Genomic DNA, 27114 nt, shown 5'->3' on the forward strand with positions numbered 1-27114 from the left:
GCCCACTGTGATGCATTTGTTGTTCTAGGAAAAGCTACATCAACATGGATAATAAACGGTAGTTATTGGTGTGAGCATCAAAGGTATGGCGAACATGCGTGTTTGTGACTGCGTGGGATGTTTGAGGAACACAGTTTAATTCCTGCGGTTATTTATAGATCCATCGATCCCAGAGCTTCATAAATTGTCACCCCTCACAAAATGCACTGACGCTTGTAATGTCGTATGTGTGCGTTAGAGTGGACTGGTTTATTATGTTACAAATGTAGAAGTGACAGGACTCTTGATCATGCCTCAGCTGCACATTAAATTCTTGCCAGGAGAAGCACTTAAACCTCACACGGGACCTTTTTTTAACAAAACACTACACCCTGTTTTTGGCTGTACCAGTTATAAAGAGCTGTAAGACTTCCAGAATAAGGAATACTACCTATTGGCTTTTTTAGTGTACCTTTTATGGATTTTGGTTTGTTGCATGGGTCCATAAGCCATACAAACACACATAAACAAACACCTTTATTCAAGCTTGGTATTGAACCTCATGAACACTGAAATGTGTCTCTAGCACCACATATCTGAAGCTCTCCTTTAAATGAATTGGTTCAATCTTTTTTTCAGTTGATATTCTGTTTCATTGATCAGATTTTTAGCAATTGTGGATTTTATTTTTCGACAACTGTAGCTTTATCAACACATTTCAGTGGTTCTTTTTCAAACATGCTCATAGTGATTTTCCTTTTCATACTCCACAAATATGACATGGCCTACACCCATATAGTTATTTGAATGAAAACACATACAACATGTGTAAAGGAACATATTAGCAGACTATATAGTTATCATTATTTCAGAAAAGTCAGCAGTGCTTACTGATTTATCTAAAACAAGGTATGTAGTGCAAACAAAAGGTTCTGGGACTGTAATTGTGTACGTGCACAGAGCATGTTCTGATGTGGTGCATACAACATGTAAAAGCGGTAAAACCCAGGAGAGCATTATGCACTGCACCATCAACAGTGTGACCTGTGGTCCACACATTTTTGTGACAATGGTCGGTTGTCCATTTGCGATTTCTTCATGGACCTCAAACTGTGTGAGTCAGCAGCCGAGAGTAAGCCAACCTTCAACAGTCATCACTTGTGACTCAAGGTGGGTCTACAGTCAGCATTAAGAGAAGAAACAATAGTTTTTACAGTGGAAGAGCCCACAGTTTCCAAGACTGGACAAGGTGCATCAGATCCACAGCACAGCACAGCAAGAACATGCTTGTTGTTTTCTTCAACATCCACGTGGTTATACAACAGGAATTCTTCCTCCAGGGTCAGAGTGTCAAGGCAGACATCCTGAGGTGTCTGAAAACCATTCGGAGCCAACAACCTAAACTGTGGCACGGTAGCATGTTGGTGCTCCAAACTGACTATGTGCTGCTCACAGCATGAAGATTATGCACATTTTTTTTTGACCACAACAACACCGCTGTCACTTTCCACCCACTCTGCTCACTACATTTAGCTCCCTTACTTCGTCAAGTTGAAGGATCACTTTTTTTGACACAGTTTAAGACTTCCAGGGAGTCTTACAAGCATTGCAGAGGCGCTGCCTTGTTGCCCAAGAAGATTGCTTTGACAAGGATGGCAGCTAAATTAAAATCAAGTTTAGTTTTGGAACTTTTGATCATACCTTGTATGTTGCTACAAGTTTTTCAGATAAAACATATACTTACAATTAAGATTTTAAAAGTATGATTTTAATTTAATTTAGTTTAATTCAAATGTTTCAAAATTTAAACATAACTTTGTTGACCATTTTCAAATCTCCATGGGGACTGCTGGTTTAATCAAACTGTATTTGCAGCTCTTTGTTAAATTTATCAGTGTAAAAAATATATTGAAGAACTAAGTTATTGTATAAACACTAAAAGTTTGTGAAAACTTCTGCATTTGTACACAAGACACTTGACTTTGTCACACACTTTTTATTGGAACGGTCATGGAATTTATTTTGCACACCAAGTTGTTACATACAAAAACTATGTTAGAACATCCATCCATTATCTATACACCGCTTAATCCTCACTAGGGTCATGGGGGGGGCTGGAGCCTATCCCAGCTGACTCGGGCGAAGGCAGGGGACACCCTAGACAGGTCACCAGTCTGTTGCAGGGCCACATACAAAGACGAACAAGCACTCTCACATTCACACCTACGGGCAATTTAGAATGATCAATTAACCTCAGCATATTTTTGGACTGTGGGAGGAAGCCGGAGTACCCGGAGAAAACCCACGCATGCACAGGGAGAACATGCAAACTCCATGCAGAAAGATCCCGGGAAAGCCGGGACGTGAACCAGGGACCTTCTTGCTGCAAGGCGAAAGTGCTAACCACTACACCACTGTGCAGCCCTTATGTTAGAACAGTCTGAACCATATATACAATTTACATGACAGTAATGAAAGCAGTTAAAAGTAATTGCACTACCACCGGTAACATAATTAAAAAGATGTTTACACATTCAGATAATAGTAGGCTTAAAAATCTAACAATATAGATTTTTTTTCTGCAACGAGAATTCTGTCTTTGATACTTGTGGTACATTTTGTAGTTGAAGTTTCTGTATGTTGTTTAACTAAGATTTCAAATACAGGCATTTCACTTACACTGTAGCGTATCCATTTTTTTTTTTTTTTGTAAAGACTGTCAAAACTTTAGTACTTGTAAATACTGCAGCACATAGTAGCTCCTATTTGTTGTACATCTTAAAGATTTCAAATACAGTCCAGGCTGCTGGTCACAGTCTTGCTAGCCGAGCAGATGACAGCTATTGTACATGTTTTCTGCAGCTGCTTTATGCTCTTTGTTGTCGCCACTATGTATGTGTCCAGCATTACAAAAAATATGTCACGATGCGCTTGTATTTGTTTGAGTCCTGCATGGAAGAAAAGAGTCTTGTCGATCACATTCCGGCATTACATCATGATCAGCATTGTTCTGTCTCAGACAGTTAGAATGAGCTGTGTCTCTTGAGAAGTACTTGAAGCGCTGCTGCTTCACCATCAGACAATCATAAAACTAATGTCTTTGCTTTTCGCTTTATTACTCAAAATGCCAGCGTACGTCAGTCATCCATCTCTTTGTTACCTGTGCTTGTTTTCTCCCTAAGTCACATCAGAGAGTCTAAGTCGTCACCCCTCGGTTTCACCTCAGTGCCGTCAAACTGTCTGCAGTCGTTTCCTTTGTTTGTCCTGGCCACTTTTCATCCTTTCCTTTACTTTGTCCAAGGACAGCCCTGCTGTGCTTCGCCATTGCCTCTGCGCAGATAGATGGCATCAGATGACTGAGTTTCCCATCCTTACTAAAAGTGCATTACTCTTCATTTCCAGCTGCCTCTGACACGCCGGTTGCAGACACTCCTAAATGATTCAACATGATCTCAAAAATCCTATACTGCTTCTTTTTTAGCCTCTTCTTTGTAAACTGTGACATTAAAGACTTCCCCCAAATCACACAAGATAAAGAAGATTTTCTCTGGATTGATGTTAGTGAAGCTGTGCTTTGCATCATTTTTTTCTGCAGACCTCAAGGTCACATATAAGCTTATTTAGTGTGTGTAGTTACTGAACAAAGCATCTGTATGACTGATATCACAATTCCATGACTTTAGATCTGATCAGTTTCACACTGGACCTTTTTCTGTTCATTACATGATAATAGATAATTTATTGCTTTGATTGCATTGTGTAGCAAGTTTATATATGAGTATAGTCATGAACATAAACGTTTCATTTCACGTGCACTTGTAGGTTCCAATCATTTTCTGATATGTACATGGAATTTGGGAATATTCAAGAAAAGAGAGAGTGATTAGTACACTTACAAATAATTAACTTTAATGAATTGCTGATGTGTGCTATGCAATTAGTGTGTAGGCAAGCATGTAAATTACATTTACTGAAAAACAAGATTCCAATAATACAAAATGAATTTATTTATGAATAAATAATTAAGTGGCATTTAGTGGGATTTAAGCAAATGAGTTTTTTTTTTAAAGAAGATTCCTTAAGAACAACTGCTCAAGAAACCATTCAAGTAAACTTTAATGTTATTGTATAGAACTTTACAAGAAAATGTCATGGAAATTAAATTACATGTAATGCAATGAATCTTTCCATGTCTTATAAATGATATCCCCATGATAATAGCTATAAAATAACACTGTTAATCATAAAAAAAAGAAATACTTGTTAACATTTCTAAATATAAATTACTTTCTTCCAGCTACCACCACTACTTTTCCTGTGGTCCCCATGTTAAAGCAACAACAAAAACATCTGATTTAGTCCATGTGGCAAAGAAAATCTGATTGTCTGCACTTGTGCAAAATCCATCCAGAATCTATTTTTCCTGTCGAACGGGAGCACAGTGATTACGTCGGGCTGTGAGGATCTGAAATGATTCAATTTAAGTGGGTAACTGTTTCAGCCTGGCCCAAGACCATCCGTTTTGAGCAAAAGAAATGGATTCCATTGGCAAAAACTTGAAATCAGAGTCATCTTTCTTAATCTCTTCCTGGCTTCTTGGAAACGTCCTGGCCTTTTGGAGGGAGTAATGAGCTCACAGGAGAGTTTGATGATCCATGTCCTCACCCTTTGCTCCAAATACAAGATGTGCCCGTCTGCAGCCTCCCTCCATATTCAGCAAGAAGCCAGGCTCATCATTTTCTGCGTTTTAGCCGTCTGAGTTTCATCTGTTAATGGGTTAGTTACGCATGTGGTTAATAACTGCATGACATACAAACACATGAAAGAAATTTAGTTTTTTTTTCCGTCAGTACTCAGATTTTTCTTCCGATACTTGCATTACTGAAGAAACAGTGTTCCTTGTTGCAGCAAAGTGCTTTGCATCACCTTCATCTGTAGCAGCGTAGCTTTGAGCACCTCATCTCTATGAACTGCAGTTACCTGGTTTGTATAATTTCTTATTTATTGAGGAAAAAATCTCATTTTTCTCGCATAATCAAATACTGCGTTGGCTGTTTGAAAAATAATGGGAAAAGCTTTTTTCAGAAGTCGCGCTGTTACCCAAAACAGCCATTCCTCCGGTGTGAATTTTCACTCTAATACAAAATCAATAAAGCGTCCCCAGAACTCTGATATTTTGTGGCAATTGTGCATCAGCTGTGAATTATAGCTCAACAGACCGGAGTTCAGCGGGTGAAAGAAACGCACGGAGCACCACGGTCTGTAAAGTTAATTGAAGACTGCCACCAGTTGTTTCCTAATGACCCAGTAACCTGAAAACAACACACACACATAGAGGCACACACTGCTAAAGTATCATTGCTGTATCAGTCATGTTTGTGGAGACACTGCCATAGCTCATTAACCGTGGTCAGTCAGTGTGTGTGTGTCCACGTATGTGTGTGTTTGGCCATGATGCCTTGTCATCATGATTAATAGCACTTTCTTCCTTGCACTAGGTTGCGATGTGAGTTTCTTTTTGTCAGACACATGACCTCAATTACCACGCCAGAGATCGCACATGAACAGCACGAATGCCTCCGCCGCTCGGTTCATGTTGCAACTGTTTATTCCACAGAGAAAACGCATTTGATTGGAAAGTTAAGGAACTTTTAGAGCCAGCGAGAAGCAGTTATTTGTGCACATTCAGTAAATGTGGAGGTGGTTGATTAAGAAAGCACTTCTTTTCACAGAGTTTAACCTTCAAACCTGCTGACTACCTAAATGAAGATGTAGCTTTGTAAAGCATTTAAAGTTGCAGGAATAAATATTTCTACTTTAGCACTGAATTAACCCTTTAAATCCCAAAACCTCCTGGTGGGTTATCTTTAAAACAAATGCTTAAATTACAAATTAAATTATTAGTGCCAAAAACTGTAAAAAACTGAAAGAATCATTGGATTATCTGTTTACAGAAGGACTTTAAATGTGTCTGTTGGGAAAATTAACCAAATTCAAGCTGTAAATTATAATATTTCATCTAAATGACTTCATTCTTGATGTCTCATTATATAATTCACTGAAAATTAACTGGATTCCATAAAAAAGTTAAAATTCTGAGATTGTGGCCGCAAACAGGAAGCCAGTAGTGACTCAGCTGCACCCAACAATCACTTGACAAAAATTCCTAGACTATTTGACTGAACTGCAGGTTGTGTTTACACAGAGCAGAGATTTATTAATTGTTTATTTCCAGTATTGGTTTTATCTGTGGACATGTGTTGAATCCAGGTTTTTCCAGTCTTTGTGTAAATAATCAAGGAAATTTAACTTTTCCTTTTTTGTGATTTTTAACATTATAACTTTGTTGTACTAAACAACACGTTTTAGTTCTCCAGTCTTCTTGCTACAGTTGTGCTGTTTCCTTAGAAAAAATGAGCCAGCAGTCAGTAACAGAAGCAAAAAAAACAAAAAAACAAAACAATGGCTTGAAGTTCACATAGGTAAATGACCCTGTGTAATTTGGGAGTTTCTCTTACCTTTGTGGAGCATTTTGGACTCTTTTAGGTGACTTCTTTTATATGTCAAGCTGTTTTGGTTCACTCTTGCAGCTCTTATTGGTATTGTTTACAGTGACAGGCAGCAGTATCACCAGAAAAGCCTTGATGCAGTTGTTTTCGTCAGTTTACACACCTTTTAAGAGATCTACCCTAGGTGTCTGATGTAGATATCTATTCAGGATGATTTCAGTTGCTTGCAGTCCTGTTTGAACGTTAACAGCATATAGATAAGGTTACACATTCAAGGATAAATATAACACATGCAGATGTATGAATACAGAATCAGAATCTGATTCTGATTCTGATTCTGTATTCAAACAGTTGGTTTCATGCATCTGAGAACAGTTTTTTAATCGCACTTATTTATTTTGTATTATATGTTCACACTGTCAGGGACTGAAGTTATTTGAAAGCTTTACTTTATAACTAATGATGGCTCCATACTGGCCTCTCAAGGCTATATGCTTCCATACTAAAGAAAAAAAATCTCATTCATGTCATCAACTATTGCATGGGCTGCTCCAAAATATTTCAAGAAGTGTCTCCAAACTTCTTTTAAACACTTCTGAAAATGAGGACAGCACCAAGGCTGTATCGGAGTGCCTTCACAAAACACCAAATGGATGTGAATAGGATCAGCCTTATTTAGTTTGCCTCGTCTCTTGTTCGCTGAGTGACCTGTCACAAGCAGAATTTGTGGAGACCAGTTTGCTTGCAAACACCTTCAAAATAATTAGATGCTTTGGAGTCCTGTCAAAACACTCCAGCAGCAATTAAAAATTGAATATGCTTCAAAAACACCTAAAGGTGACATTATAGGGCTTGTTAAATTGTTAAATGTCAGATTAAAATAAAAATAGCAACTACTAATGGAAATTTCAGACATGAGCGAAGGTGTCTGCAGTAAACAGTGACACCCAGAATTACAGCTCCTCATATATATATATGTATTTTTTTGTACATCTGCCTTTTCGCCATCTTCTTATCTTACCTCTCCCTTTTCTTCCTGGCACTGTGTGCTCAACATCTCCTCCTTACTTTCTCTCTCAATTAAATCACCATGACCTCCTTCCTCAACCTGAGCGCCTTCCCCCCACCAAGTCAGGTGTCACCTCCTTACCAACCTCCAGTGCAGCGTTGCGTGCTGGTGTGTGTGTAAGTGTGATCACCCTGCCAGGAGCCAGGTAAAAATAGGGCCCTTATTTATTCTATTAGGGCCTGTCATTTTAACAAAGAAGCAGCCGAGAAAGTCTCGCTCCGGGGCGGGATACAGGAGCAGAGGGGAGGAGAGCGGTGAGGAAGAGCAGAAAAGACACGGAAAAAATTATTCTGGACCGGCCCCGACCTCGATGACCCCAAGACAACACACACACCTCAGATTAGCAGCACCTGCAGTACCTGGTTACCAGCTCTGAATTACACAACACTCACTGTTGATTCCTGACACCAGTTTCTCCAAATATATCCTCTAGACTTCATTTTCTTCTTTTTAGCAGTAATTATTTTGAAACTATCAGCAATCTCTATAGTAGTAAAAAGCAGTGATTAAACTGTACAGAAAGGTGTACGACATAAAAGTACAGACCAAAAAATAAATAAAAATGGTGTCCATATGAACAGAACTGTGCTAGGCCTGTGTTATGATGTTGCAATCTATAGTTCTGGCACTTTTATACATCTTGGCGTTGAGAAATAGTTGCTTTGCAATTCAGGACACATACTGCATGATTGTGACAAATAAAAACTCTTAAATCTTCCGTCAAGCTGTTGATAAGATGGTTAAAAACTGTGGCAAAATTAGATCACATACTGGTATACCTTTGTTTTAATTTTTTAGTGAAATCTAATGAATACGTGATGTACACAGGCTGATACAGGTGCTGTTAACATCTTGGTTAATAGGGTGACCACTGTTCAAAGTAGTCCAGGAGAAGAGATTCTGGTGTATTTGATGTTACGACGTTCACCCATAAGTATATCATTCATAGTTTATTTAATTTCTGTCCATGTGTGATAATAATTTATCAAACTGCAGCAACTTATAAATATGTTTACATCGTCACTGTTGCCATGTTGTGGTAATTAACTTACCGATTGGAGAGACCATGGTTTTAATGCACAATGTTGTCATCGCTGTAAATAGAAAGACATAATACGAGGGATAAAAATTTTAACTACAGTAAGCAGATCAGACTTTGACAGCGGAATAAAATCCAGCTGTGATGGAGGTCAGGATCCAGCTGTGGAACAAATCATTTAACTGTAATGTTTTAGCTTGGTTGTAAATTGTGCATGGCAGCTCAAGAAGGTGAAGAAAAGTACAGTGAGTCATTTACTGTTCGATCGTTTGTATTTCTTTAAACCAGTTACAATCATCTTTGGAGGAAATGAAGGATACAGCTTGGATGTTTTGATGGAACATTTGCACTCAGCAAGACAAGCATTGAGATTAAAATGGGTAATTCACGAAAAAGAAACAGAAACTAGGAGGTCGCCCCTAAAGCAAGATCTAAATCCTCAACAAACTTGAAATTTTTAGTGTTGTTATCATTGTTTTGCGTAGCAAAGTCAATTTTGAAATGGTTACCTGCACATAAGGCAGCACAAAGCCAGCTGAAATGAGCAGTCAATTGCAGGCTTATACCCACAAACTATATTATGCCTAAATTCACACACCTCTACCACTTAGGAGATGCTCATATTCAATTTCAGTTCAATTCAAAACACATTATGTGTCTCCTGGGGACACTTTAAGCAATCTCATGTGGGTTCCGCGGCTGTCTGATGCTGCAAGTATTTTATAAAGTCAGAGGAAAGACTCCTACAAACAGCTGGAAGCAACACACATACTTTAGCTCATGTTAAGTTTTGAGGTCTCTGTTTCCCCCTCATGACCTAATTACATACAAATTGTGTCTTACACTCTCTCTGGACTGTCTGCACAATGACTGTTGTCCCACATGACTCATCTAATGGTGGGTCAATATATAACTGAGGGAATTTTGAAGTCCATGGGATATATATTGCACACATTTTAATTAAAAGTGGAAAAAAAAAGTTTTTATCTTCATTATGATCATGTCTTTACAAATTCTATAATTATTTATTGTGGAAACAATCACTTACTAATAAAAAATGACTGGATATCACTTAAATGTCAACTAAATAACTGTCCGAATTCAACAACAACCACCTTCTAATTAGCTAAACAATAATAAAATGAGCTTATTCAAAAACAGTTTTGATTGTGTTCTTTTTATTAAGTTGACATAATCATGACAGATATTTCTTTTTTGGCAATATATCAAGTTTTATATGGAAAATAACAAACTGTATCTGTGTCTAAGAAATCACTTTCAACTAAGTTCCCCATTACAAAAACACCTCTCCAGGAAGTGTGTTAATTCCAGATCACATGACCTGCTCCACATGATGTCATTTCCTCCTGAAGAAAAGTCTGGCAAGACTCCAAGGCTTTCTGAGTTATTTAATATAAAGTAATGTGTGAGTCAAGTGTGGATTTATGGCATGTCAGCAGGTTTACTACAATATCTTTATAAATAACTTTCAATTTCAATTTCAATTTCCCTCAATTGTATATATAATATTTTAGAAGAATCTTTCTTTAAAAATGCCATGTGGTGTTTGGTTATAGGTGGCCATGTTGATTTTAGGCCTGAAAATACCAAAAATGTCAACTATGATACCTGTCAATTGTGTTACAAAAAGTCCTGCCATTATATATTGACCCTGTTAATTTTACTCGCACTTGGCCTCTGTGTTTGCATTCAGAGACCCTCGAACATCAGAATTTTAATGAATTTACCTGACTGACCAGATGTGGGGTGGTGGCAAGGGTGGCCAATGAGATTTCTGTTGAGGCCATGTGCCCCCTGATCCCCTGTTGGAGGTGCCTCTGGCCTGCAGTAGAAATAATACATGGCAAAAAAAATGCTCAAGTCGATATTTGTGATAAGGGAATAAAAATAGAATTAGAACAGTTACTTCATTAGTCAGCTCACGACAGGGATATTTTGCATGGCAGCAACAGAAGTAATTGCTTGGAGCAATAAATTCAGTGTTGACTGAACAAGTCGATGTAAAAGTTTTACAAAAAGTTTGTAATTCCGCTATTTTTGCCCTCCTTTTTTATTTTTCAGTTTTTCTGATGTTGACACAGGAAGTTGACATCCACATCTTTTATCCAGCCTACACAGCTCTGATTGGGTTGTTTATCCAACTGGAGGAACAGCCTTTAGTGAGTGTTCGGGCATTTAGAACCGTACTAAAGCATCTCGACAGACTGGATTATTAATAATGGCATTAATTAAAATGTGCTGTGAAATTAAAGTTAAGTTTTAAGAGATTCAGTGTACTGGTAATTTAATAAATTGGACAGAATTCATATCTGTGCTGCTTTTGACAGATAACTACTTTTGAATACAGCACGAGGGATTATTTAAGGCAACAATAGCAGTTAAGTTCCCGAATAATTTCAAGAGGACACACATTAGCAGGCCGTCTTTGCCACCCTGCTGTGATAACAACAACACTATCCCAGCAGTGTATAACCTCATGGGGAGCAGTCCTTTGACTATCAAACAGCCATTTCATCAGATACAGTACATTCATCAGCAGTCGAGTGTGTTCCTCTGTTTGCAGACTGCTCTTCAAGTGCTCACTCTGTTGCCATGTCGAGTCAGAAATAACAGTCTGAAAATGTGAAATGTGTTGCTAGTGAAATGTCATCTAGCGGCCCTTTAGCCTCGGGCTATAAAGTCTCCTATAAATATTCTATGTGCTCAGCTCTAGGTTTAGGTCTCCAAAGGTCCTGCACTTTTCTGCTAAGCCCATACTGCTCTAATATTTCAGTTCTGGTATTTTTGCGCGAGGTCTCAAAAATCATTATTATAAGTTTTTTGACAGAATATTTGTGCATCTGCAACATGGCTCTCTGAAGACATTAGCACCAAAAAAAGGGCAGTTTTTCTCTACAGTTGTACATCAAATAAACAACAACAAAAGAAAATCAGCTGAGATTACTGGTCTATTGTGATTTGACTTGCGGTAATCAGACATGTAGCAGCTCCTCCAGCATGGAGATATTAATAGACATCCGAAAAACGTACCCGGTACATGCAGCTTCAACAAGAAATGAGTCATTTGTGTAGGCTTCTAAGTTGAAATAAGGGATATCTCTCTAATGCATTCCTAACACTCCATGTTCTTAAAGGGTAACTCATGTTTAATATAGAGCAAAGAATTGTAGTTCCAAAGTAATTGTGATTAGAACTCATGTCAAATCCAAGAAAGTGACCTATACAGTATGTATCACACATTTCAGAGCAGACAGCTGCCGAAATTTGGCAGCACAAAGAGGATGAAACCACCACAGCCAACTGCACTAATTTAATGTTTGTGTTCAAACTTTAGCTGCTGGTGTAACTTTCTAAAGCTAATAACTGCAGAGTTGTTTCATCTGATAATGAGTGTTTCTTTGACATGAGTCAGCTGGTCACATTTATGTGGGCAGCGGGATCGCTCGCCAGTTTCAGTCGGGTGGGAGTCGACTGTCTGCGGAGTTTGTTCAGAAGCGAGTCACTTTGTCCAGAAATACGCTGTGCTATCCCATCAATTTGCCAGATTTTCCACAGTATTAGCCGTGGGGGTTTCTTTCAGCGTTGTTAGAGATAGCTCATTTAGTATTTTATTTGTCCAGTGTAGTTACAGTCCAGAGATTGTGGCCATAACGACAACACTAATGAGCTGATTAGTGGATTGTTAAATGTAAGGAAAAAATTGCAACAAGGTTAAACAAATTAACGAATGTTCAAATATTGATAGATGTCCTGTTAAGTTCTAACCAGTCCAATACAAGTACAAACTTATAATGAGTTCTCTGTACCAATCCCTATAAGATGGAGCAAAATAGATCATTTTTCATAACACAAAAGAACATTTCCATATTGAGTGCAATAACCACAGTACAGACACAAGGTGAGTCATCTGGAGATGCAATATTTTCTGGAGTATTTCTTAGGTATCATGACTGCAGACCTGCTAAATTACAATACATAAAACACCCTCCTTAAACTAGAAAAACCTGTTAGATACAGTGGGCTTGAGTTCTATGAGACTTAACGGTAGAAACTTTACCAAGTCTTTGGGCAACACTTTGGTCGTTCCCCACATATATCTTACAGCTGACAAAATTTAATCAAAGTGACACAGATTAAGTTAATCACAGTTAGCAAGACACATCCATTATTATACACCTGTTAAGAGGAAGATGAAAGAGAACAATTCAGTAGTAGATTCAATATACTATTCATGTTGCACTTTCCATCCATTGATCCATATATGCTTTACCCTGTGGAGCAGGAGATCCCGATCTTTTTAATTGCACAGCCAGACAGTAGCTATCAGACAGGAAGACAGAATGCAACCTAAAGCACAGTACTCCATGTTCAACGACCATGTGAGTCTGCTTTCCAACAAAATGATCGTAGCAGAAGGTTATGTGTGTGACTGATAAGCACAGTGTGTTTCGAACGTCAAGGCCTTCAAGTGTAATTTTGATGACTTTGTAGCCTTGTTTGTAGCTTCTCACAGGGACACAGATAATTATCAGTAGCAGCAGCAATGAAATCAAATTTTATGTAGCTGTCAGTTGAATTTCGCTTTATTTATCTTCATGGCTTTATTATCCTTGCTGTCCAGGAGCCTTTTTTCACTTTTTGCCTACACATGACCTTAACCCTGTGATGTGCAACATGGCCCAGGCTGCGCATCAAAGGGTTAAGAGTAAAATGTGTTCATTGTCATATTTAAACTTTAATTTAACCAAAAATCCGTTTTAAGATATGTAATGAATGTTAGACCTTTCCATGAAAATTCAGTGGGTATGTAGCAGTTGCTTACATCCCCTTGTGTGCTTCTGGGTTTTTATGGCAAAGAGCAGCTGGATGGTTGACAGCTACAACTATAGTGGGTCATAGGGGGTTGGAGCCTCGTCCAGCTGGGTGAGAGGTGGGATACGCCCTAGATAAGACACCAACAGCCAGTTTAGAATCAGTTAACCTGCCATGCATGTCTTCAGACTGCTGGAGGAAAAACCGGAGAACCTGGAGAAACCTCATGAAGACACGGGTACATGTTCCAAACAGAAAAGTCCAAACTGACCAGCAAGTTCGAACCCAGAAGTGCTAGCCACTGCACCACCAAGGTGTACTTTTATTGTGAAATTCACATCTATTTAAATAAAATCCCTCATTGTCTTTTCCACCAAGAGTTGGATTTTTCACGCGGTAATTAAGTTAGTTTCTCTCTCGTAATATAGTTTCATACCATATGTACTGTGTTACAACTTCACACAAGGATTGATAGTGACTTGCCACATTAGCTGCACAGTGTTGTATTATGGCAGTATATTGTGCTATTATGCTGTCTCAATGCCAGTTTTATGGTCTTGTTTGGTCATGCTCAGTTGCACATTTTTTAATAATGAGCTTTTACATTCAATCAATCATTGTCAGGGTCGTAGATCTCTTCCTGAACTGAACTGAACTGATAAATGAAGGAAACTTGAGGAAGCCAGGCTGCTGGGCTCATTTACTGTATAATGTGGACAAATCCCAGTTGTGAAGTCAATTATTTGGTTTAGCAAACTATTGTATGAAAAATAAGATCGATTTGATGATGATAAAGGAATTTAGCACCAGTTATTTTAGGTAACTGGGCTGGAAGATAATCAGTCACTGGTAAGATAAATGGCTTGTCAGAAAAGGACAGAGATTAAGTGAGTTACTGTGTAGCTGGGGTTGAAATTGCAGCGTATATATTTATACATATGATGAGGTTTTCTTTCATGAAGGAGGCCTGGCTACATTAGAGAAGAAACAGACATCATAAAATGTGTGTACTTAAGCAATAACTCATCTGTTAAACTGCACAAAATAACCAATATTTGTTCAAATTACTATATAGTCAGAGGACAGATAGCAGTAGCACACATTTTCATCAATATCCCCTCTTATGTTTAGTGACTTATACAGAATTTACAACAAATTTAATAAAATGCATCATAGGACAAAGTAATAATTGTTTCATCTTTTTTTCTCTCTCTGTCCTGATAAACCTAACAAAGTTATGAGAAACATGTGAGGTCAAAGCATGATACAAAAGCATGAGGCCAGTCCAGCCTCCAGAGGAATAAAAAAAATGAGAAGAGAGTAGGAAGGGCAGAGAAGAGGTGAGAAAGATGTTGGAGTCATCGGACAGAGCCAGATGAAGAAAATACAGGCTTCCCAAAAAAGGGAGAAGTAGGAGGATGGTGAGAAGAAAATAAAGAAAAGGCTACAGGACAGAGAGTAAGAGATGATAAAGAGTTAAGAATGGGTATGACATGGAGGAGGACAAATGTAGAGGATGATGGGGAGAGGAGGTGAGCAGCTGTGATGTAGAGGCAGCTGAGAAGATTGGCGGAGGTGTGGGTGGAGGTGTTGGAGGAGATATCATCTCCGTCTCCGAGGAGGAGGCAGGGTGATAAATGTCTCCTTCTTGTTCAGTTATCAGACAATTACTGACAGACTCATAGCAGATGTCTGTTAACTCAAAAACGTCTTTTCTGCAAGTGTCGTATCCGCGTGCATTTTTAAATATCTCGGCTTTGACGTGTTTAAATCTGTTTCCTTGAGTATTTGTTTATGCATGCATCTATTGAAAGCACAAGCGTGTGTTTTTGCTTATGCGAGCACTTGTAAATGTGTGTCCAAATGTGTGTGTTTGTTTGAAAAAGAGAGAGAACAGCAACTCAGCAGCAGAAGGACAGAAAAAGAGTTTATTCCAACTCGTCAAGTCTAACGAAGTGGAACTGCTCCAGCAGCTAAAGTTGAAGTCGAAGATGAGAAACAGATTGTCCGGCTGCTCTGCCACAAAACTGGTTGATATTAAGCTTTGTCAGCACAATTGCAGACAACTTGCCTCAACAGAAAAGAACAGTGCTGAGGGTACATTAGTTTGCATAAAACGTGATCACACAAATCACATTAGCACAGGATTATCTGAAAGTAAAGACAGACAGAAACATGCTACTGGTAGTGAGAAGGTAATGATCCAATTGCAGATATTTTTAGAGATGATGTCAAATAATGCAGCATGCAACTGTTAAGAAGTACAGTGATGGAGAAAAGTTTTCAGACACCCCATACATTCGCATTTGTATTGCATTAAGAATCACTCTTAGGTCTTGAAGTGCAAGTTCTTTTAGTACGATCACAGCCATAATACCAAACAAATCTTTAAAAAGCTGTTGAAAACTTAAAATTGATTGGTTCCATAAAAATAAGAAATTTTGAGTATTGGTTCATTTTGTTAGAATTTAGTTTTGTTAGTTTTTCTTGTAAACAATTAACAAAAAATATATATAATTCGTATTTGTTTGTGTCTGTCTAATGCAGCCACACCTTTTCAAACACAAAAAAAGATTTTTCCACAAATATTTCATGATAATATTTGAGGAATTTTAAGGGTGTCCAAAAAAAAAATTTTCCACCACTGTATATCTTATTTCTCAGTCTTACGTTGGAAAGGAAAAGTCTGATCAGTATTGCATGCTTCCAACGTTAAATAATGAGCTGATTTTATTGACAACTTTACAATTGTTTGGCTATAAAATCTATAAAATCTTACTTTACTAGTTCTACATGTGTCACTCTCCTACATATGCATCAAAGACAATGGGGTGGAGCATGGCTGTGCAAAGTAAACTTCTTCATGGGTTTACTACTGTGAACCATAGACTGTATATAAAGTTATATACAATCTATGTTGTGAACCCATGGAAAACCTTACCCAAGCCTGACATGCACACATTTAACCAACCCAATCTCCACAAAATTTAATTCCAAGGCAACTGAACTATATTCTTAACAACAATGTTTTACCAAAACTAAACAATGATGAAAAACAAAACTTAATTCTGAGACTGATGGTGTCTGATGGCAAACACTGGTCTTGTGGTTGAAAATCTGAATGTTTTTTTTTTTGCTGCAAAGCAATTAAAACTCCACCTGACCCATTAAACAGAGTGGGTACCAGGTTGGGTCTTGGATTCTCAGAACAGGTCTACAATTCTTAGTTGTAATCCATATTTACATGTGATGTGAAGTATTTTTGAACTGTGGTCGTGACTATTTTGGGTAAGTAGTGGAACAGAGCAGCCCAAATGTGAAAAAACTGAATTGATCCACAGTGGAAAATTTATTATTTCCACAGTAAAAAAAAAAAAAAAAGGCTATAAAATTATGTGGTATTTAGATGTTCAAGAGCTGTTAAAGGGGCAGGATATTGGTGGTTAGCATTAGCATGGGTGGATTTTAACCCAGACCACGAGCTTTACCTAAACTTAAACATGTCATTTTGGTGGCTTAACTTAACCTTGTATCTCGATAGCATAAACAAAATATCTGCTTTTGTTTTGTGGTGGTTCTATTATCTGAAATACAAAAACTACTCAGTAGTGTACTCTATTTACTGCACACTAATTTCATTTTTAATGTATTTGGTATTCAGATTGTGAGTGTGAAATCCATGAATTATAAAAGTGCCCTGAAAATGAAATGCATAAAACAGTGTCCCTTGCATTTGCATCACTTTCTGCCAACTATTCAATCATTAATGAGCTTTTTCAGTGTATGTGTCTTACCCGAGTATTGCATTCAAATGATTATGTGTCAACATGTAATACATGCACAGTCTTTGTCAGTCGTTTAATTTGCACATATTCCTCTCAATTTCTGCTGAGACAAACCCGTATAAGTAGAGGTTTCCTGAAATATACATGAATATGCCTCAAACTCTAAAGCAGGGAAAAGCTGAGCATTAGGAGCATAAATATACATTGTATCACTGCAGGGTGAATACAGTGCAAAACAAATGAGAAGAAGAAAATAATTAATTGTGTTTTCTTTGGTAATTGACTCTCCTGCCTCAAGTGTGAATGCATGTTAAACATGTTATGTTGCTGAACAACTGAGTGTGTGACGGCCTTTAAACTGAGTGCTCTACAGTGCCAGAAATGTGCCTTCATAGAGGAAAAACACAATCCTTCAAGCAGAATTTTGTCTTTATTTATGTTGATTCATATATACATATATATATGATGTATTATTTTTATATTTGAAATTTTAACCATAGCCTGGAAGTAGGACATTATTTTTTTAAAGAGTACAAGAAGCTTCAGATTAATGTCTTGAGTCAAACTCTTAAAATTAAAAGGAAATGTTACATTCAGTTTGTGAAATCAGCATAGGGCAGATGTGATATTCATACATATATACATATCAAATATATATAACAGGGAAAGAAGGGAAAAAGCAGGGCAGGCAGCCTTAAATCTGCTATCCACATGACAGCTGTGAGACATTTTCCTTGCTCAGCAAAATAGCCGTTTTAGACAGGTTTATTGCATCAAAAGTGAGAGTCTAAAAGATATCATAGGGAATGAATAGTCTGTCTGAGTCAGCTTAGTGTTTGATAACTTGGGGCATTTTAAGTTTTGTGAGAGTGGGTAGGGTGGGTGGGGAGCTGCTTGCAGCTATAAATGCAGCCTTTTAGGGTCAGAAATGTACTTTTCACAGCTCTCTATAAACTCTAATAGAGTCTTTGTAAATATTCATATATTTTTACATTAAAGCCTGTTAATATAATCTACCTTTACTACATACCATACTAGATGCCATACAAATGCATATTTATAGATCAACACCATAAATGGGTTGTAATATGTACAGATTTCCAGCTATGTTCAGCGCAACAGGCCAGAAGTTCAAATATTATATTGCTTTTCGTTCATGGGTCATTAAAATTTAGGTGCTCAAACGTATATTGTAACAATATTTGGTAGAAGAGCAGAGAACTTGAAGACGAGTTATTTTCTATTCGTTGCATTTTAAATTATTCAGTCTGAGGCCAGTTTTATATGCAAGGCAGTGCATGAACATGATGAAGAAATGCCAAAATGATGATGCTAATGCTACCTGTCAATAAAATGTTTAAGTATGATTTTTATTCTGGCAATCACTCGTAGTGATTGAAGCATGATCAAACACTCTTAGTGTTGTGTTTTGGCACTGACAGCACTTCAGTGTAGAAAACATGTGGTCTCAGTTGAATATCGACAAACTCGAAAGCGAGCATGAACCACAACATGTTTACTTTATTACTGAATAGCTTAATTCACAATCCCTCACCCCTGTCAACTAAAATCAGTATCAGTATATAGTAGGAAAAGCACCCCACTGTGTCTCAAATTACTATATACTAGTACACATAATTGCTGTTAATTTGTGTTTTTATGGCACAATGAATTATTTAAGCCTTATTTAAGACTACCTAAAACTTATAGACTGGACAACCTGACCTCATTGGAAAGGCAACGGTACTGATTGATTATTGAAGGGGGTTAAAACAACCAACATTTCCATCAAAAATTTCCTTGCAGAGATGTGAATACATGCATTCAGAATCCCCAAGCTGTTTACAGTGGTGGGGGTGTTGCCGCTGTCACTTCTTTTAGGTGGAGCAAGACTGATCAACCTAGTAACCAAAAATGGGGCAGGAGGTTGTTGCAAATGTGGATGGATTCTATTTTAAAATATATAATTGATTCCCGAACCTAACCAAGTAGTGTTGGTGCCTAAACCTAACCACACCACTGAACGCAAAAGTAATATTCAAGCTAAATAATAATCCAGCTACCTCTAAAAACAGTGGTTTTAGATGACCCCATTCTCCAGGGTGTGAGTTCTGTAACAAAATAATACCACCACTTTATCACTTTATTCTAAGTCATTTGTCATGTACTTCATATGTGTCATTTTAGGAGTCATTTGCAACTACATTTTGTTGAGGACAAATACACACATTATTATATTTCGACCAACTTGCACAGATTTTTTGGTCTTTGACAGTTAAGATTGAGTATAAGCCCGATAACTGAGTATATAAACCAGACAGCATACAGAATCACTGGTCAGTAATGACTAAGTTCTGGCAGTAGAGAATCCAATAAGTCCCATGAGAATCCAAATTTTTGCATGTTCTTGTTGCAGACCAAACATGGATGGACATTTGCACTGTTTAAATGCAGTGACATTTGTGCTAAAAAGGCCAAAAAAGAAGGAGAAAGTGCAAGGTTTGACTGACGGAATTAGAACTGAGAGAAGTTGACTTGAAACTAACTTTAGGCAGAGCTGTTTGTTTTTATTAGGATGTTTCTCTTGGATCCTCTACTGATGCGAGTGGAAAACATCAAAAACTATTTAAGAACAGCAAATCGATCTGAAGACTTAATATGAGTCTTAAACTATATGATTTTATCTGTCAAGACCAGCCGACCTAGAGTGCAAAAGGTCTGGTCATAGGAGTCGTTTCTCCGAAATCATAATCGGTCCAGCAGTCATGATGTCCTCACCAGTGGGGTGGCTTGCATCATTTTTGTAGTATGAAAGCTCACACAGACCCACACATTTTTCTTAAACACAAGCAAATTACCCATTGAGACCCTGACATGCCTTCACCTTCACCTCTTATCTGAAATACGCCGCTCACTGAAGTACAGACGGCAAGCCAGTTGTGATCCATTATGTATTGTAGGCCTCCCAGTGTTATTCAGTATTTTCTAATCATGTCTGACATGATCGGTTTCAGTCTAGCTACTCCAGCATCCACTCTTCTCCACAGAAATTTAATTCCGCTCTTGGCCGGTCAAGGTCGTCCAAAGATGAAATTTAAACATTTTATTCTCCTCGGTGAGAACACGTGGAAGAGGTGGAGGGGCATCTTCATCGCTCTCTCTTCTTTTCATCACTTTCTCTCCCTCTCTCTTATTATTCCTGGTTTCACTCTTGCCAGAAAAAATGAGCATTACTTTCTTTTCTTCTCTTAGAAGGGAGCAGTTTATTTCTTTTTTGTTTTGCTTCTTTGTCTTATTTTTCTCATTTTTCTTTTCCTCCCTCCCACTTTAGGGAATTCTCTGTTAAATGCTGTCTGTTGTGCATTCTTCACACTCCTGCATTTTTCTCTCATGTTTTTTGTGCCTGTTCCAGCCTTTATTTTCTGTCTTTTCATTGGCCATGACAGATTAGACAGCAGATACGCAGCAAAAGCTCCTTGCATTCAGTCCTGAATTGTGTTTGTACATTTTTTAGGGTGGTGTTCTGAAATTCCTGTGAAACATTTGTGGTAAATTGGATTGTTTCAAAACCACATTTTAAAAATTGTACTGTGTGAGCCTTTGTGATGTTGCTGTTTATCAGAACATGATGTACAGGGTTGGCCTACATCAATTGCGGATTTAAATAAGATTCCATCGGCCTTATCTGATAAGATGATGATGATGATGAGAAAACAGCACTACAAATGAAATGCCCTGCATGACTGCTGTCTTGAGTTATTCTGGTTTGTAGAACCTGGGTTGGGCTAAAGGGAAAATTGTATGAGGTCACTGAACTCCTAGTACCAGTAAAAATGATTAAGGTGTAAGCTGTCCCAAGAGATTGAGGAAGATATCAATCAAACACTGTCACACGCCCACAGAGAGCTGAGAGGAGGTAAAAAGGCAGAATCATGGGTCTTTGGAGATGAAAATCTTTCAGGGTTCCTATGAAGTCCTGTGCAAGACTTCCATGTTCAGTTTGACACCTCATGAACCTTCTGCAAGTTTGGAGACTGTCCAAGCACCAGAAAAATATATCGTACTCCCCATCTTTGGTCCTTGTTAAATGCTTGCACACACTGTTAAAGGTGGTCAGTCAGTTACAGAAACTCCTCTTCTTGCTGTCCGTATGTTGCTAATGTGTTTTCTATTTTGCATTTGGTTTGATGTCCATCAACTCCAAACAAAATCATCTAGTCTAATCTGCTAAATGTTGAATGTTTTCACCAGCTAAATGCCAAACTAATCTTTTTACCATATGCAGTGCTTTTATCAGAACCTGTTTCCTGAGTTTAACTGTCTGTGGCTGGAAATGAGGTAGGTCAGAGGAATGAAAAATAGTCAGGTATCAAATGCCATAACAGTTAAGTAAAAGAGACTAATTCTAAGGTTATAATTTCCATTGGGTTTGCCAGTTCAAGTGCAGCCATCCCAATTATCATAAACAATAGTGGGGTTTTTAGAGTCGCGGAAATCTTTATTTCTGTGCTGCCTCTGTGACTAAATAAACAAGAAATTTTCAAAATGCAGCCTTTCACTCACTGGGATAATGAAATAAATGTAATAGCAGAGCAGGTGGTAAGCAGTATAGTCTGCACACATACCCACATGACTAAAAATGATCACAAATCTTATTCGTAAGTGTTACATCACTGAATCTTAAGCATTTAGTCCCTGGTGTGTGAACTTCAATGCTGAATTAAACTCTTTGTCTGTTGTTCTTCCACACCCTATCCTATAAGTTAACCCAATTTCCTCAATCAGCAGCTTCCTCCAGGACATTCCAGTTTGAAGAGCGAGTGGGCCATTTTTCCTGTACTACTCTCCCCTCTGCTGCTCTGAGCTCCAAACCGCAGTATTTATGACTCCTTTTCCCATTTATAAACCTCCCCCTCTCTGACTTTCAGTGCGTAGTTGAGTATATTTACAGCAGAAAATCCTGTGTTTCTATAATGAGCAGAGGAAAACAAATCCATGGTGTTTTCCCTGGTTTATTGGTACGATCGCAGCCAGAAACAGGTCATTCCAACCTCAGCAGCGGTTTATTGAGTCTTTCATGCAGAATCAGAAATCCTTCATCATTATAAATCCTGGCTTTACTGTGTTTTTTCTCGTATTATTGAAAACTATATCTGATCAAAGTATATTGATGAGAAGTACCAGTCTTATTGTGGAATTGGCATTTTCTATAAATAGCATCCATTTCACAGTGGATTTGTACAGACTGGCAAACTGCAAGAGTTTGTTGGACCCAGCCTTCTTCTTTTCATTAACTATGGATTAGGCAAACCCTGTCTGTGTACTGTGCCGGGTTGTCCGCTTGTTCATTGACAATAGTGTGTGTGTATGTGTGCTTTGAAGGCATTTTCTCAACTTACAAAGTCTAGCTGGTGTATGATTTAATGAGGACGTGTGACAGAAATATCTTTTCCACAGAGAGGCAGAAAGCAGGAAGGAAAGAGTAAAAGGGGAAGAGAGAAAGATATCAAGGACAGTTGGAGAAATGTCTGTACAGTCAGCTGGGACGTCTTAGCGGTAAATCCACGACCGTCCCCAAGTGTCTTCAAAAATGTCTAAAAGCAGCAGCTTTGCCAGCTTTGTAATCTGCTGCCTAACTTGGGTCCATTTTAATTTCCATTCAAGGCACATTACTGAGCTGTGTGTGTGTGTTTTGATGCTGTAAAATCCATCTTTCTGCATGGGATTTGTGCATAAGTACTATCACCTCGGTGGTATCGTCGCCTCTTTTATTTGTCATTGTCATGGTAATCCCACTATCAAATGTCAACTCACACCACAAATACACACAGGCGCATACTCTTCTCTTCTCAAGACATAAGGGCTGGGACAGTAACTGTAAGTTATAAAAGAATATCAAGACATTCTACATGTTACAAATGGAAAGGTCAATCCATGAGCAGTAAGTATGGTCTCTAGGCTCACAAAGCACTTTTGTGTTACTGTTTGCTGACTTCATGACTTTTCTCTAATTACTACTGCTAAAATACATTTAGTTTGAGGATTTGCAATCGTCCTGTAATTGTCAATTGGACACTGCTCAGCAAAACGTGCGGAGCTGTTCTCTGCAACCTTCAGATGTAAACTGTAGAGTACATATGAGGTGCTTTCCTTTGAAAAAAACTTACAACCCATTTTTTATTCCTTCTTTTGATGATGATGATGTCATTTGTCTGTAAATAAAGTACTCTGCATGCAGTTGATTCCCTGTCACTGTGGAAAAGTAATGTCCTTTTTTATCAGTCAGTTTGTTTGCATGACTATGAAAAGTCACGCATTTGGTGAGACGTTTTGAACCCCAAAAAACACCTCATAGCAACAGCAACCCAAATTGATATTAAGCATTCTAGCACTTTAGTTGTTTCACTTTTGTAGTACCTGAACATTAAACAGCAACGACGTTAGCTTTTGAGCTGATTTGCTAATGCAGTAACTAGCAAGACTTTAGCTTTCTACATAAAGGGACTTTCTGTGTCATCAGTTTTCTTTTCTTCCTTTACTTTTCTCAGAATCGGTTTCTGGTTCTTAAGTGTTTGACTGAAAGCTTCAACTTGCAGAATGTTTTTCGTTTTTGAACAGTTATAGGCGAGCTGATGTGCTTGAGATGCAGTTGTGAAGAGAGAGCTGGAGACTCCATAGATCCAGGCATATCAGAGGATCAATAGTATGGATTACATCTAAGTCATTTCAAGGTAGGAAGAGATTATTTTCATTGGAGAACTTCCAACTATGATATTTTCATACACAGAGATGAGTTTTTAGGGGTTAAATCAATGACCAAAGAGTGACTTTAATGAACTTTAAAGTCAGTTGTCAGACTCCTTTCCTGCATTGTCCAGTGATTCAGCTAAAACAGACAAATATTTGTGACTACAGATCGCCTCATACAGTTCAAAGCTGTATGATACTGTTGTTGTGACAAATAACTTGCAAGTGATTCCACAAAGCAAGCAGGCAGAAAGCTGCCGAAGACTGAGATGGCAGTTTAGTTTCACTTTCACTGCAAACAGGAGATAAAGTGTGATGTGTGCAATTCAAAGGGAAGTGGACTGAATGTATGCACAGCAAACAGTGATGAAGTGATGATGTTTACTTGTGCAGTACATTCTCAAAAACTCTGAACATTCCGTTTCTCCACTGTCAAAGGTACGATAAAAATTTCATGAGCGTAATACAGACAAACAAAAGTGAGATGACACAATTTTTAAGAGGTAAGCTTGAAGTCCCTGCTGGCATCTGACAGGTGAAGCTTTTCTGTAGAATATACGGAAAAATATAACCTTACCTTGAGCAATGTAACAAGCTTAACAAACAACCCACTGTTACAGACATTAATACAGCACACAGAGCATGTGAAATCCCTTTACATTATATTATGCTCAAACATCCGCAGATGGAAGCACACCAGAGAATAAGAGGACTTCTCAAACACTTTGATACTAAGATTCATTGAAAAGATAAAAAGAAAAGCCGGATAAACATGTAGCTCGTTATTTATTATTGAACAGTATTTGGCAATGAACTTTACATTGCAGATTGAAATGTCTCAATGCCACAACAAGCCATACAGTGTGGTTCATTGATTTAAAACTGCCACATACTGCCAATACACATTTCTAAACAGTGTTGTTGACAGCTGTATTTGTACTTAGAATGAACCTATTGAACTGCAGACAGAGGCTTTTGCCGCAGCTTCCAGTGGTTCATTGAGACACACTCCAGAATTTGCATGTGGAATGAGGCTGCAGTTAACCAGTATTAGTATTCAGGGTTCTCTTCCCTCCTGCCGGCACGCAGCATGTATGAGGAACTTGACCTGCTGTTCGACATATTCCTCACTTTATGCTTCAAATCCCGCAGTGATTAGGCAGAACACTTCACATACGTGCTGAAACGCAGACAAAATTGGCAAGGGGAAGTAATTAGACTGTGTTGCACATCCTGCACGTGGACTGGAGGAATCGCTTGGCGGATAAGTTGCCAGGAGAAGCTCTCCTCTGTCTGGGTTGAAATCTGTGGACTGTGTGTGTGTGTGTGTGTGTGTGTGTGTGTGTGTGTGTGTGTGTAAAAACAGGGCTTTCAAAATGTGTTTGAACAAGGTGATTAACCAATGGAAGCTGCAGGAGAGAGGACTTCTGGGAAGCAAATAGAAGAAACTATACCTCGTACAGTTGGAGAAACATTTCTTTTGGAACTGTTGCATAAACGTACATTGCCTTGGCTGATTCATCAACTGTCACACTTTAAATGTATTACATCACTTCACAGCCTTTTCAATCTATTTTGCATAATATAATTAGATTTCGCAGTCCTTTTCATAATCAGCATACTTGCTGTGTTTCATAGTTGAATATATTGCCAAGTCAGGCCTCTGTGTGTGCAGTCTTGCCATCCAGTACATCTAGTCTGGCAGTGTGCTTAAACTCCAATCTTTCATCTTATTTCAACACAGTTGAAAAATAAAGTTAGTTAGCGGCACCCTTTAAGTGTCAGACTAACACCTTGCAGTTTATCATTTTGGATACTGTTTTTGTAGTTGGCATCAGAGGTATTGCCAGTATTGGACCTCATTTAGGTCAGGTGAAAGCTTTGACCAAGTGTTTGCCACTTTCACTGAATCTAAAAATGATGTAAGCATATTGATCAAAGACATTGATTCTTACGTTTTCTGAAGCACAGCCCGGTATTTCAGCCAATTTCTGTGCCCACATTCTTTATTTTTATGTGTCCTCCATTTCAAAAAGGATTCCACAAATAGTGAGAGTAAACAGAAGACAACATGAAGAGTGCGGTTAGCTTCAAGGATGATGGGTTTCTGAAGGTTGCTCTTGTGTTTCTCACACTTGACAAACAGATACACATGGGTACAGAAAAGTAAAGCTGTGGTGGCCAAGAAAAAATGTAATTATCATGTTTTCATAGAAACATAATTGATGGAGGTCTGCTGTGCTGCATGAGTTCACAGCAAAAAGATGGCCCTATCTGGATTTGTGGTCATTAAACTGGAACATCAGCTTGATGTTTACGGAATTCCTAATGATCATTCTGTGTATTTCTTTTTTACATTTCATGTTGACGTGTAAGCTGAAACACCATTTAATGACTGCTTTCCTTTTAAAGTATTTCAGACTGCTATTTGACTTAATGAGTATTTTTATTAGCCATGCTGCAGCTGTTGATCTAAATTTGTATTATCTCCTGAATATTTATAGTTTTAATATAATTACAGCTATCATCAGGTCTAATTTTCAGTTTATTCAACACTAAAATTAGGTGTTAAGTAAAAGATACCGGACTGAATTTCTAGATCACTTTTATCCACAGCACAATTTGTCATTTAAACACAATGTTGCACTATAATTGGACTAATTTTAGCACAAATTAAAATGGTGAAAATGGTGTCAGCTGCAAAGCATTAACACTGATATTGAGAACATAAATGACATAAATTTTAATACCAGTTACATCCTTTTAAAAACGCACTGCATCATAACGGAATTAAAAACTAATTTGCTATCTAAAAAATGTTATCACTATGGTTTAATTTTTTATTTTTTTTTCAATTTTGGAGAGACATACAGGACATATTGGGAAACAGAGCAGCGAAATGACTGAATGAAAAGGGTCTCCCCGGTTGGAAATCAAACTGCGCTTATGGCATTTACACCTATGTGGTATGTGCGCTACTGCTTGGCTATCATGGACACCCATTGCCTTACAGTTCTCACCATTTATCTATCATATTCTGCTTCTCTTGCCACCTCCTTCTGCAATAGTGAACTCAGATTCCTCCCATACATTCATATTTTTTTATTAATAACTAAAAATGTGCAAGCTTTTCTTTGCATTAGTCTTTTGGCA

The 27114-nt window shown here is 38.0% G+C and overlaps 1 protein-coding gene across 6 annotated transcripts in view; it reads left to right on the forward strand.

Annotated features, from left to right (window-relative positions):
* astn1 (astrotactin 1) overlaps nucleotides 1-27114 on the forward strand; it is a 435709-nt gene that overhangs the window by 262108 nt on the left and 146487 nt on the right. The gene's annotated exons all lie outside the window — the stretch shown is intronic.

The sequence above is a fragment of the Amphiprion ocellaris genome, chromosome 10 (assembly GCF_022539595.1).
Source record: "Amphiprion ocellaris isolate individual 3 ecotype Okinawa chromosome 10, ASM2253959v1, whole genome shotgun sequence".
Classification (NCBI taxonomy): domain Eukaryota; kingdom Metazoa; phylum Chordata; class Actinopteri; family Pomacentridae; genus Amphiprion; species Amphiprion ocellaris.